At 47.5% G+C, this 13,526-nt stretch overlaps 1 protein-coding gene across 2 annotated transcripts in view; it reads right to left on the bottom strand.

The window, feature by feature from the left end:
- IGSF3 (immunoglobulin superfamily member 3) overlaps positions 1–13,526 on the bottom strand; it is a 157,420-nt gene that overhangs the window by 123,756 nt on the left and 20,138 nt on the right. The window lies entirely within an intron of this gene.

Genomic DNA, 13,526 nt, shown 5'->3' with positions numbered 1-13,526 from the left:
ATCCTCTGGATCAAGAGACATTGGTCTCCCATTGGAAGTGAACATTATATATGGCCCTATTTGACATCATGGTGGGACTGCACCTTGCTAAGGGCCACCCTTGTAACTGCAATGGATGCAGCGTGGCGTGTGTGTGAGCTGTGGTGCAGGGCAGTGGTGTTTGCAATATGTGCTGTAGAAAGGGGCTGTGTTCCTCCTTGGAGGATGGGAGGGCATGGAGAAGGGTACAACAGCTAGGTTTCATAAGCTGAAATCTGGAATGCTCTGTTAGAAAGGACTTGGGGCATGGCTGGGACTCCTGAAAAGGCTGGGAGAAAGATAGGACCTGAGGGGAGAGGGAAAGGTGGGATGACACTAGAGAGAGCTTTCATGGAAGAGGGACAGCCACAGAAGAGAAGTGTCAGTTGAAAGCTCACTCCAGGCTGATGCTGACAGCTGGCCCATCAACACAATGTGAGGGAAGCCTCTGTTTCATAAGAAACCAGACAACAGGGGAAGATGGTCCTATGCCATGGGCTGAATCATTGAGAGTCATCATTAATATGTGGGAGTGCCATAGGGTAAGTCAGGCTGTGGGTGCCAGAAATAGTGCATTTATTATGGGGGTGAGTTGGTTGAAGTCAGGAAAAAAGTAGGGGATTTTTCTGCAGGTTGTTATGAAATCACTTAAGAGAGCATGTTGCAAGTCATTCTGCTGAGGAGCAGAGGATCCAAAAGAGAAACTGCTGTAGGATGTGTATAGAACTCATAGACTGAGTAATTGGGAGAAAGGTACAATGGAAGTTTATGAGTACCATTCAACTGACTGGCTTTGGGAAGAGATGGATGCACAAGCTGAAGAATCAAGCGTGCAGAGTCCCTTTTCTCAGCAGAGCTCTTTTCAAATAAGCTTGCAAGTATCCATTAGCAGTCTCACAAATTCCGGATGGCTGAAGCAATGCCACTCCATAAAGAAATCCTAAATTAGCATAAAATAAGGAGATTCCAGAAACCTGCTCTGAAACATGATGAGTCCCTGTAAAATCTCCAGGATGCCCTTCAGCACTATATTTTCTACGACTCTCCTGAAAAGACTGAAACATAAATAATGGACTGTAAGGAAAGGAGGGGTGACTTCTTGAACCTTTGCTCTGCCAGGGAGAGGATAGAATAAACGCTCCGTTTGGGCAATGAATGAAAGAAATTTGAATCTGCCGGGCAGGATGGAGTTAAGGTTGCAGGCAGATGGTGGTGGAGCCTTCTGCTGTTTTCTCTCTCCCTAACCTTGTTTCCAGAAATAGTAATCAGATGTTTAACTTTTATTTTGGTAAACTAACCTTGCAATTAACTGTCTGGTGATAAAATCTGGTATCTCTATAAAGCAGATCATTTATTCAGGAAGAGTAAAGTGTTTTCCAAGTCTTTCCCAGCAAGAACTAACTGTGGCATTCCCAAGAGCTGGGACACAAGTTTTACATCTTCCCGTAAGGGTTGGGACCTGATAACATTTATTGCTACACCTGGAGAATGGAATTTCCTTCAGCATGTAGCAGAAGAGGCAGGAGCACACCTCCTGATGCTGAGAATAACTTGCACATAAAAAAAACCCTGTAAAGTATGGTCCAGGCTGGGGGAGCTGAAGGTACTTTATGTACTGGACAGGCTGGTCCCCACATATTGGTCCAATGGGCCATGAGGCTCAAAAGGCAATTTGGCCATTATTTCTTCTGACAGGCATGGAGGTAGTAGCATGTGGCCCTAGACACCAAGTTGCCCATCCTGCCACAATAATTCTTCCCCAAACACCATCATTCCTGAGGCCATTTAGCATTTTGGCGCTTGTTCTGATCTACTCTGGGCCAACACTTGCTCAATAAACTATAATAAACCTATTAGACAGGTTTGCTGAAGTGTACTGCCACATTGGGCTGGAGTCATTTTTCACTTCATTCAGTTACACCCAAAGTAATGGACCAACATGAATTAATGTTGATGTGATGGAGTAGTGTGGTCTGAAAAATTACCTTTTCCTTTTATCCTCACACTGTTTTCTGAAAGCTCTTCTGTGTGGCAGAGCTGGTCTGCGTGACACCGGAGGAGGGGTCTTCTCTCCTGGTGTGACATGCAGCTGCTGTTATCCAGGTCTAGGTGACCATGTTCCAGCAGTTTCAAAATTATGAGAGAAAGTTGTTTTTTTTCTTCTCAGTATTTGGGGGCTTTTAGTATCTACAGTGTACCTTTTTCTTTATTAATTAATGTTATGTTTAAAACATAAGTGGGTTCTTATTTCTGCTCACTACTTATTATAATGCCCTGTCAGCACTTCAGTATCTTTCCTTTCCCATCAGCCTCAGAGTTGAGTTCAACCTTTGATGCGTTAATCCTGGTCCGAATTGCAGCTTGCAACACCAACAACTCTAACACAAGGGTCAGGGTAACTTGTAACCCATAAAGGTGAGCCCTGCATTCACCTGCACAAGTGCAAATGAAGAGTGCCAGGCTGGGCTCATGGCTGCTGTAGGGAGCCCTGTTCCAAAGCATCTGCACAGGGGGGTAAATGAGAGCACTTGAGTTTTTAGTATGTTGACTAGCTGAAGTGATGTCCACAGGCAACCTTCTACACCAGTCTCAGTGCTATAACTCTGTGAGGACTAATGCAATTAGTGCTTTTTTTGCTAAAAAGAAAAAAAAAGGGGGGAGATCCTCCCAGGAAAGCTGATTCCCTGGGAAAGCATTAGGCTCAGCACAGTGCCAGCCTCTGCTGGGCAGGGCACTGTCACCAGGCTGGGCTGGTGTTCAACCACCATTCAAAGGCGTTTGGGTCTCATTGCCTCTACACAGAGCACATGGGGGACACAGGATGAAGAAGGTGCCGTGTGGGCACCACCAAGCTGACAATAGTCTGTTCTCAGAGAGGAGAGACCCCTATTAGCGAGTAAAGACACAGGCAAATGTGTGGGCAGCAGCTCACCTCCCTCCTTTAAAACACAGCTATATTTAGAGGCAAATTGCAAACAAAGCGATGGTGAGCTGCTCTGCTGCCCATAAATTATCCAGCTGCATGGGATGCAGAGGGCCCATTGACGTTGCCTGCTGATGGGGTCAGAAGGGGGATCCTGGTGGAGGAGATGATGCCTTCCCAACACATGTGAGGTTCCCCCTTTATTGCCTGCACCTCATCCACACTCCCCCTGAGCAACCAGCCTCTGCAGTGGGAATGCGGTTCAGCAGATGGTTGCCATGGGTTACCCCTGCACCACAGATCCTCCTTTCTGAAACAGCAACAATAATTGCAAAGAGGGGCTCTGCACTGTCACTTCAAGGTTTGCTTCAGCTGGCTTGTGGTCCTTGCCAGCAAGGCACAACTGAAGCTCGCTTGACAGCACTGGCACCAAAACCTCAGAGCATCCTCTGCAAATGATGTGCCAGGGTTGCTTGCCCACAACATGACCTGGCCCAATGGGAAGGATCATCATGGAGCAAAGCCTGGGAAATGGGGCCAAAAGAAGGGGAGGATGATGGAGGGACAGTGACCCTTGGCAGGCAGCAGCCCCACTGCATAAGATGCATAAGGCAATATCAAAATTACAGAGGTAAAGGCCATATCCCGATTTACCCAGGTGACCAGCAGCTAAGCTGGGAGTAGATCCCAGTTCTGACCACAGCCTTGTGCTTACACTGTCTCTAGTGAAACAGTGCTTTAAAGGGGAATTCAGCAGGGCTTTTCCAGACACTCTGCTGCACTGGCAAAAAGCTGACAGGATGACCAGAGCACAAGGGGGATGGAGCCAGGGTACTGGTGGGGCTCTACAGGAATGAGTGGTGAGCTTCATCTTACTTGAACCTATTCCTTTTTTAGGATGATCAATGCGCAATCAGTAGGCTTGCAACATTTAGATGCCGTAACCTGCTGCCATCAATTAGAGAGATATTTCTGTTCTGCAGAGGGCTCTCAATCTGTAGCATGAAGTATCATTATAGGTACAATGTCTGCAAGCAAGGAGGAAAGTTGGGCTCCTGCTCAGGGAAGAATGCTTCCTTGCATCTTCCCATCCTACGTTCAGGGACTTCCTGGTTCCTTTGCAGGCTCCATTCTCTCTATGCTGTGAGGAGATTGTCCCTGCCTGGCCCAGGTTTCCTCTGGGGATCCCTCACCACTGCCTGGGAGATACTTGGTGCAGTGGATGCAAGCACAGGAGGGTCTGTGCAGCACTGTTATTGCAGCCTGAGCATTAGCAATGCTGTTTCTCCACTAAGTTTCTACACTTGTGATCTATTCAACTCCTACACTAGTAATGTTTTACCTGACGCTGCACCACTTCACATGCAAATAAAACTTTGCTTCTAAGGCGGCATAGAGCCCATTGAGTGTATCTCTTCTGTTATCCCATCCGAAGGTTCACCTGTATCATCCTTGATGCCAAATCCTCTCACCTCCCACTCTTTCAGTCCTAAGCACCTCTGGGATAGAGCCCCAGCACTGCATTTCTAAGTGTCTTGTTAGGGTTTCTTAGTCCTTTCTGTGAGCTCATAGGGACATTTGCAAAACTCTGCTACCAAAATCAGGACCTAAAGGCTACCTTATAATCCCTTCTTGTCACATCCCTAAAAACTGAAAGCATTTCATTTCAATTATTTAATATATTCATCAACGATTTAGATGAGGGAATTGAGTGTACTATCAGCAAGTTTGCTGATGACACTAAGCTGGGAGGGGTGGCCGACACGCCAGAAGGCTGTGCTGCTATCCAGAGAGACCTGAACAGGCTGGAGAGTTGGGCGGGGAATAACTTGATGAAATATAACAAGGGAAAGTGTAGAGTCCTGCATCTGGGCAGGAACAACCCCAGGTTCCAGTATAGGCTGGGGAACGACCTGTTAGAGAGCAGTGTAGGGGAGAGGGACCTGGGGGTCCTGGTGGATGACAGGGTGACCATGAGCCGACACTGTGCCCTTGTGGCCAAGAAGGCCAATGGCATCCTGGGGTGTATTAGAAGGGGGGTGGTTAGTAGGTCGAGAGAGGTCCTCCTTCCCCTCTACTCTGCCCTGGTGAGACCTCATCTGGAATATTGTGTCCAGTTCTGGGCCCCTCAGTTCAAGAAGGACAGGGACCTGCTGGAGAGAGTCCAGCGCAGGGCAACTAAGATGATTAAGGGAGTGGAGCATCTCCCTTATGAGGAAAGACTGAGGGAGCTGGGTCTATATAGTTTGGAGGAGATTGAGGGGTGACCTTATTAGTGTATATAAATATATAAAGGGGGAGTGTCATGAGGATGGAGCCAGGCTCTTCTCAGTGGCAAACAACGAAAGGACAAGGGGTAATGGGTACAAATTGGAGCACAAGAGGTTCCACTTAAACCTGAGAAGAAACTTCTTCTCAGTGAGGGTGACGGAACACTGGAACAGGCTGCCCAGGGAGGTTGTGGAATCTCCTTCTTTGGAGACATTCAAAACCCGCCTGGACACGTTCCTGTGTAACCTTATCTAGGTGTTCCTGCTCCGGCAGGGGGATTGGACTAGATGATCTTTTGAGGTCCCTTCCAATCTCTAACATACTGTGATACTGTGATAAGAGAGGTACCTTCAATCTTTTCACTTTAAGAATCATTCTGGGAGAGCAAGATCCTCACCTGGAACTTTGGTGTCCTTCCGGAGCTGACTTCTCATTTCATTGCCGCAATTCCAAGAGGCTCCACATTGCCCTTAACTCCACAGACTGCTCACAAGATTTTCATGAAGTTGTAATTTAAAAGAAAAAGGTTAAAAAAAAAAAGCTACTACAATTACTCCTATGCAATCTTCACCACCCCTCTTAGCACCTGCAGTGTTCGCTTTGCCCTCTGCTTGCACAGATAAATACTGCAGGTTGACATTGTTCACATTAGAGAAACCCATCAACAGACAGAAAGGTGTAGCATAACACCTTAGGTTATCAGATTTATTCTGCGTAAGGCAATGTCATCAGGAGTTTGACATCATCTGTGACATCTGGAAAGCATCAGTGTCTCTAGAGCAGAGCAAAGTAGCTTTGCAGCAATTATGGGGGAATGATATGCTTGCAATGCATTAGCACGATCGGTGATGATGTGCCAGACTATGAAGGCATTATTATACAATGCACTGGAGGATGACTGGTCTTTCTGTATCCACATAGGCTGCTAGATATCATCCAAAAAGTGCTATACTCTCAGAAAAGTATTATACTGCTAGGAAAGCTCAGTGCTTTGACTTACCAAAAAAAAAATGAAAGAGTTTAAGATGTCTTTCTTGGCCAAATGTCTGCTAAGGGTGTATAAGATCTTATTCTACAAGTATCCTAGGAGGTATAATGACCACAGTGGGGAAGTAATTGCATCCAGAAACCAAAGGGAGAATTGATAAATGGAGCAAGATGAAGCTGAGGTAAGGAAAAGAAAAAGATACAGGTTTTCCTAACAGCTAAATCTGTTGAGCTGTGGAAGACAGAGCTCCCCTGGTTAAGCCATTTAAGAGTTAGAGTAGAGGACATGGTCCACATTGCTCTCCGGAGCAGAGCAGAGAGTATATGCCAAGAAATAGATCTTATTCCTTAGTCACAAGCCTGTACCATTGGGAAGGCAGACTTTTATTTCACTTTTTACAGCCACCAGAGAGCCGGTGCTGGATTTCCATGTCTACCTAGCTCAAGTCTGGCAGGACATGAGCAAATTTTAGGGAGAGCAGCCAAATCTTACAGCACAGCATTGCCAATTGCTCCCCAGAGCAGTCATCTCTTGCTGTCAAAGGCACATGCTGCAGTGTGAGGCTGAGAAGCATGGTCACAGCCACTTTGCTGGTTGGCTGAACAAGCCTGTCTCATTAACAGGGACTCATCAACATCATTGTTAATAATGCAGGAGCTGTCTGTCTCTGGGGGAGTTCCTCAGCAAAAACTGCACTGCTTCTGTATTTCAAATGCAGCCTCTGCTGGCATGATGGGCTTCCACGCTGACAAAGCATTTTAGTTATTTGTTATTCTCAAACGGCAGCTGTGACTGAGCTGAGTGATACATCCAGAATAGAGGAGAACCTGGCCAGTCTTGAACCTACCCATATCTTAGCATCAGCAGGGAAAAGTATGATTGCTGCTAAGAGAGCTCTGCTCCTGAAGTCATCTTTGGGAAACACAAGAGCAGGAGTTCAGGCTGTACTGGCATTACCCTCTGCTCCAGTCACTCCACTACAGGGAGAGGGGATGAGCACACAGTGGTCCTGCTATCTCCAACCTCCTTCTCTTTCAGGAGGATCTCCCTGGAGTCTTTGCTGTGGCCTTTATGTCTCTGCAGCTGGGGCCAGATTCCCACGTAAAATTGCTTAGTCCTTCCAGTACTGCAGCCTGCACAAAGGATGGAGCAGATGTTGTAGTTCCCTATTAGAATCACTTGGAAGCCTTATTTTGTTGTTACCCACTTGTGTATGGCAGCATGTGGGATAAGGGATAATTTCATGCTGTACAATAGGGATGCTTTCTAAGGCTAGTCTGAGCACTGCCAGCCTGTAAGTTCTGCTGCTGGTGGAGCTGGACAGCCTTGTTATGGAAAAAGGTGTCCTTTAACATTTACCCAGAGAGGAAACCTAATAAGAAGAGACTTTAAAGTGAACAACCTAGCAAAGCAGCCTATAAAAAGTCCAGACCAACTCCAAACCTGCCCTTTCACCACTGTAGGCTGTTTTCCAGCATCTTTGGCCATGCACAGAAGAAGCAGTCTTATAAAGAAACAATTGCCAGGGCCCGTAGAGTGGAGTTCCCCAGGAAGTGTGAGCCAGGGCAGCATGCCTATTAAAAGCAAATGTTTTGGTCAAGGTAAGATGCCAACATCCCCTGAGAGCAGTGAGTATTCATTCTCATCCTGCCCTGGAAGGTGGAAACAGCTAATGCTTCCTGGCACGGCTGCAGGGACATCACATGCTGGGGTGGGTGTAGGTACTGATACCCAGTGCCTTCCCTGGTACCAGCACAGGGATCACATCCCTCTGCCCTGAGCTATCACACAGAGCTATGACAGTAGATGGTTGCATGGATGAGTCTGCCATCTGGAACTTTGTCACACCTCCTGCCCTGCCGCAAACACATCCCTGCTGATAGGACCAGTGTGAAGAAGAGAACATCATAGGCCAAAGCCAAGAAACATACCCAGTTTCAGGGTCCACCTGGCCTCTTCATGCAGAACAAGGGGCTGGGACCACCCTCATTTCAAAGCATATTTTGGTGGTTTATCCATAGGCAGGCGAGAACTTCCTTTCAGACATTGAGCATGCATGGTTAGGCAGCCCAGCAGCAAGTGATCCCCTGCCTTGGGAATGAAGGCAATGCCATCCTGGCCTTGCTCGAGCATCTCTCTCCCTTTTGCAGTTAGACCAGCTGAAGAAGGGTGAAGCATTGTTCACAGCACTCTCTGAAAGCTCTGGGGAAACTAACAATGTGATTGTAAAGCTCTGCAAAAATTCAAACTGTTGTGATAACTTTAAGGAAATAATAATAAAACAAGTCCTTACCTCTGAGTCTGGTTAATGTGGCTGAGAGGGGCAGTGGCCATGGTGCACGCGAACATCTCAGTGGACAGGGAAGATGTCACAACAATAATTGTGTGGCCAAGCCAGCCCAGCTGCCTGGCAGGAGATTCCTCAGCTGATCATGTATTTCTGTCATGAGCCAAGGGCAGTGTAGATGGGAGCCATAAACACAGTTTATCTGGGAAGTTCACCCTCTCCTAGCCCAGGGTCCCAGCACTACTGGGGCAGAAGCAGTCTTGGGCAGCACTAGCAAGCATTGCTAGCCTAAGACCCCCAAAATCTCAGTGTCTTGGAGGAAGCTGACCCTAGATCCACCTTTCCCTATATGGGATGGGTCTATGCTAAGGCATATTGAGGTGCGTGGCTGGAGACAACTCCTCCTGAGAGACAGTGCTTTCCAGAGAGTGCACACTGTAGCCCTTCACATCTGCCTTGGTCTGTACTCTGCTCCAGCCACCCCAGTGCTACAGCCTGTCTCCTGCAACTGCTCGTTTGGGTAGGTCAGGTGAACGAGGGTGCATCTCTGCTCCATCATCCAGATCTCCGTGACTCCTCTCTCAGGTGTCCATACACTCATCCTGCTGTCTCAGCGCTTCTGTGGCTTCTTCTGCAGTGCCCATGTCACCTCTGGTAGGTGGCCCTCCTTCATGGCATGGAAGAAAGGTTTCAAGAGCTTTTAATGATAGGCCTGGGGGAATACCCAAATGAACCTCTTTGCTATACCACTGCTGATCTGTCCCAGCCAGCAGTACTCTGGTTATGCTGTGCCAGTGCCTGAAAATCCTCTGCTCTTCTCTGTGCTCTACCAGCACTGCTAAGTAAACCATATCTAAACATAGAAAACTGGCTAGCTGGGGTTTGGGAAAGCACCCAAGAACTCACATAATTTCCATTCCCTCATCACACCCACAGAAAACTCACGAGCTCTCCAGCCCAGTACACCAGACACTTTACATGACAGGATGTGAGAAATTACCGTGACTTCTCACTTTGGCTAGGTAGTAGCACGACAGCACTAGCCTTTCACTACCAGAAAGAGAGGAAATATAAAAAAAAAAAAAAAACACACAAAAAAGAGTGACTTGGAAAGAAACATCAGAATCTTCCTAAAAAGGTTCAAACATAAGCACCAGTCTGGGAAGAAGAGCTTATTTTCTAATCTCTCCTCACCACTGTGACCACCTTGGAATCCTTGAGCTCTGCATCTCTGCCTGGCAACCCACAAAAGTAAGCCTTATTTCTATAGGGACTTTTCAGTTCAATGCTTGGAAGAGCATCCATCAAGACCTTAAATTTCTGTATAGCCTTTGAATTTGCATGCTCTCAGACACTGCTTATGGCTCTCTGGAAAGGCTTGTGTGTCAATGGCAGCAGCAGGGCTCATCTCACATGCAGGCTCCTAAATCTCTGGTTTCCCAGGCCAGGCCAGTGCAAGGAGACAATGAACAGTTGTTCTTTTCCCATCAGGACTAAATATCGAAGCTGTGAAAGCTAGAACCAAATAGTGCTAAGAGTGAAAGCATCATCCGAGGCACTTATGTTATGACTTGCCAAGTGTCCATTGTTGATCCAAGCTATGGGAAGACCCATTTTCTCTAGTGGTTTCTTGGAGCAGGCAGAGCACAGCAAGGTTCATCTGACAGTGGTTAAAGCTGGGAGGAAAGAGGCAGAGTACAAACACTCGCTACCAACCCTGGTGCCAGGACTGTCTGTGCCTGCTTTTAGAGGCCAGATGCTGCCAGGCAAGCAAAGATCTTCTTACATTTGTTTTAAAGCTTGAAGAATCTATTGAGATAAATATCCTAAATTAAAGATAAAAGGGCTTTGGGTTGCCGGCAAACTCTGTCCGTCTCCTTGGGGATAAGCTCTTGCCCAAGTCTCACACATGTCTTCCGGCCACATGCCCTGATCAAGGATTGCACCCAAGGGTCCTCCTCTCCAGGAGGCCTGAGAGGTAACAAAACCCATCTGCCCTGCTGCCTCGGCTCCCTCTGATGGCAGGTTCAGTGGGAGCAGTGCTGTGTCCCAGTTTCCATACTCAGGATCTCTTGGGAGAATGTTAAATCCCATCTAGCCCTGGCTGTATTTAAAGTGATTGTAATTCACATGGATTGGGCTGTGGTTATAAGCTGAATTACATTCTGATTTAGCAGGGGGGATTAAGGCTCTGCATTTTAACTTATTAACTCAAACCAAGTTAGAAGAATTCCTCCTGTAGCCCTGCTAAGCTCCTGCACAAAGAAAGGCAAGGCTACATGGGGGGAGCAGTGGCAATGGGGAGGGATGGGAGGGCTGTGCCCATGCTGGGTCGCAGCTGCATAGCTCCAGTGACAGAGGGAAAGCAGAGGAAAGGAAGCACATGAAAGGGACTGCAGCAGTTGTTTAGTATTCCCTATGCACAGGAAATTTCCTTTGTGTTAAATCTGGCAGAAAGGGGTACATGAGCAGTTAATTCCACAAGTAAAACCCAGGGAGGTTTCTGCTGCTTGCGATTGCTGCTCCAGCCTGGGCCAGTGATGCTCCAGCCCTAGGACCTCAGTTGTCTCCCTCCTATGGTCTCTCAGTGGAGATACCTGTGAGAGTTAGCTCTTCGCTTTGGGCTGTTTCAGTGGTGGGACAGCTGGAGGAGATGCTTGTTGCTCTGACTGAAATAAGAGGAGCTCTGCAGGCAGTCCAGAGCATGACAATGCCTGTCCTCACTGCTCCTGAGGAGGAGGCTCTGCACCTCCAGACCCAGGGTTCACTCGCTTGGCTTCTGTTTCTTGCTGTCAGATAGACAATTGAAACAGCACAGGCATGGTCTAGAAAACTTCACTCCATTTAATATTTAATCAAAACCCAGTGTAACTGTCATGTCCTTTTCTGTTTCCTCTTACTAATGCTGCTGGCTGCGCAGGTATCTGTGTATAAACAAAGCCTGTCTCCTTTCCACTCAGTTGCACCTCTCCAGCTCAGGGCACAGCATGCGATACTCATGCTCACCTTCAGAGGAACTGCCAGGGCAGCCCTACCAAAGGCAGCATGAGTCCCTCCACAATGCCCTCACCACTTTGGGCATCTGGGGCCATCCCAACTCAGCCCAGTGAGACTGAGGGATGGCAGGCTTTGGAAATCATAGAATGGTTTGGGTTGGAAAGGACCTCATGATCATTCCGTTCCAACCCCCTGCCACAGGCAGGAACACTTTCCACTAGAGCAGGTTGTCCCAAGCCACATCCAACCTGGCCTTGAACACAGCTAGGAATGGGGCAGCCACAGCTTCCTTGGGCAACCTGTTCCAGTGCCTCACCCCCCTGTTCCAGTGCCTCACCCACCATCATGGTAGGGAATTGCAAGATCAGAGCAGCAATGTGGCATCCTGCTTGCCTCTGTGCCAAGAGCCCAATGCTGCATGGCTCATTCCTTTCATCTCCAGGCCCTGCAATTATTGGCAAGGAGGGAGGGAAAGCATTGCACTTTCATTCCCCTACCAGTGCTGAACCACTGGGTCATAACACATCCTACTTGTTCCCACAGACTGAGTTGCAGCCAGAGCTGGGTAGATAATAAAGGAAGAGAAAGTGAGATGTGTTTTTATGAAACAGTTTTTCCTCACAAAACTAAGCAGCAAACGGTGTGGGGAGAAATAAAACTTTGATGTTAGTCACAACATAATTTTCCTTTCAAAAAAACACAAACCCCAAAACCCAGCATGAACAAAGAATGATACAATGGAAGTTTCCTTCCATCCCTAAATGTCTTATCACAGCTGCTGCATATAGACATCTCTGAATGATTGCCCCAAATCAAGGGGGGACATTTGAAGCAGGGCTTACACTGTGATGTGGAAGCTGGTACCAGACAGAGGCCCAAAAGCATGACTGCTCTTCTTATGAATGCAAAGCTAATTTACTAGCTTCTGCGGAGAACTGGGGGCTCTGCCCAGGAAAGCAGGAGGGGAATCTGCCTTCCTCTGCACTGAGGTTTTCTCTGCCTGGGACATGGCAGTACAGTGAATTCAGGGCAGGGAATATATATCCCACTGCTCATCAATGCCCCATGCACAAAAGCAGGACTGCATAAATCCTAAGGCTTGGTCAAGAAATCCCAAATCTCTTTCTTGCTTCTTAAAGTAAGTGCTTGAGGAGTAACTCTTGGCATTAGAGACGAAAGAGAAGACCTCTTATGCCACCCCCACCTTTTCCCCTAGCCCTAGATGAATGGGATGCATGAATCCTGGTGGAGGATGCTCCTGCCAGAATCCCCTGTTGCAGGACAGACAAGGGCTGTGGGAAGGCATCACTGCCATGCACTATATAACCCTTTCAGAAGAACCAGACCTGAACCAGACCTGAAAAGCATGTCTGGAGGGGAAGAGCAGAAGTGAAAGCAATACTAGGGAATGCTGTAAGGACAGGGCTACACCCTGTGTCATCCATCCTCTTTAACTCAGTGGTAGAACATTCCCATAGCAAAGCATCCATGCCACAAAACCATAACCAAACCCTAGGGGGTAGGGCTGGCGACCAACCGGAACAGGGACCCTTTCCCACGAGTCAGCTGCCACCGATGGAAAGAGGAGGCATGCTCTCAAATGTGCCAGCTGGTAAACTCTCCCTGCCGTGGTCTGGCATGGTCCAACAACAGCAAATTTACTTAAAGAAGAAAAAAATGGCTTAACTAATCTATGGTCACCCAGCTCTACTTCTTCTGCTGACCCAGCAGGAGGTACTCATAAGCCAAATGGCTTTATTTAAGTGTATTGATTTTAGCCTAGATTGGAAGAAAACAGGTGTATAAAGGGCAGGAAATTCCTCAGCTGTGAGAACCACACAGACTACTAGAAATCAAACTAGCAGATGAAAATACATTTGCCAGAACAAGGTAATGAATCCTTATGCCAGGAGCACGGAGATCTGGCCAAAAGCCAAACCCTGCCCACTTGAAAGCAGCAATTTGGGGTATTAAGCAGTGACTACATTCCTATCACTGACCATCATTTAATATAGCAGCAGTGCTCAATGGCTCCCAACCAG

This window comes from Neopsephotus bourkii, unplaced genomic scaffold (genome assembly GCF_033783945.1).
Source record: "Neopsephotus bourkii isolate Nb327-2 ecotype Australia unplaced genomic scaffold, CSIRO-AGI_Nbou_v1 NB_214, whole genome shotgun sequence".
NCBI classification, from domain to species: Eukaryota; Metazoa; Chordata; class Aves; order Psittaciformes; family Psittacidae; genus Neopsephotus; species Neopsephotus bourkii.
Note: the sequence above shows the minus strand (reverse complement) of the source record. Positions and strands in the feature narration are given on the sequence as shown.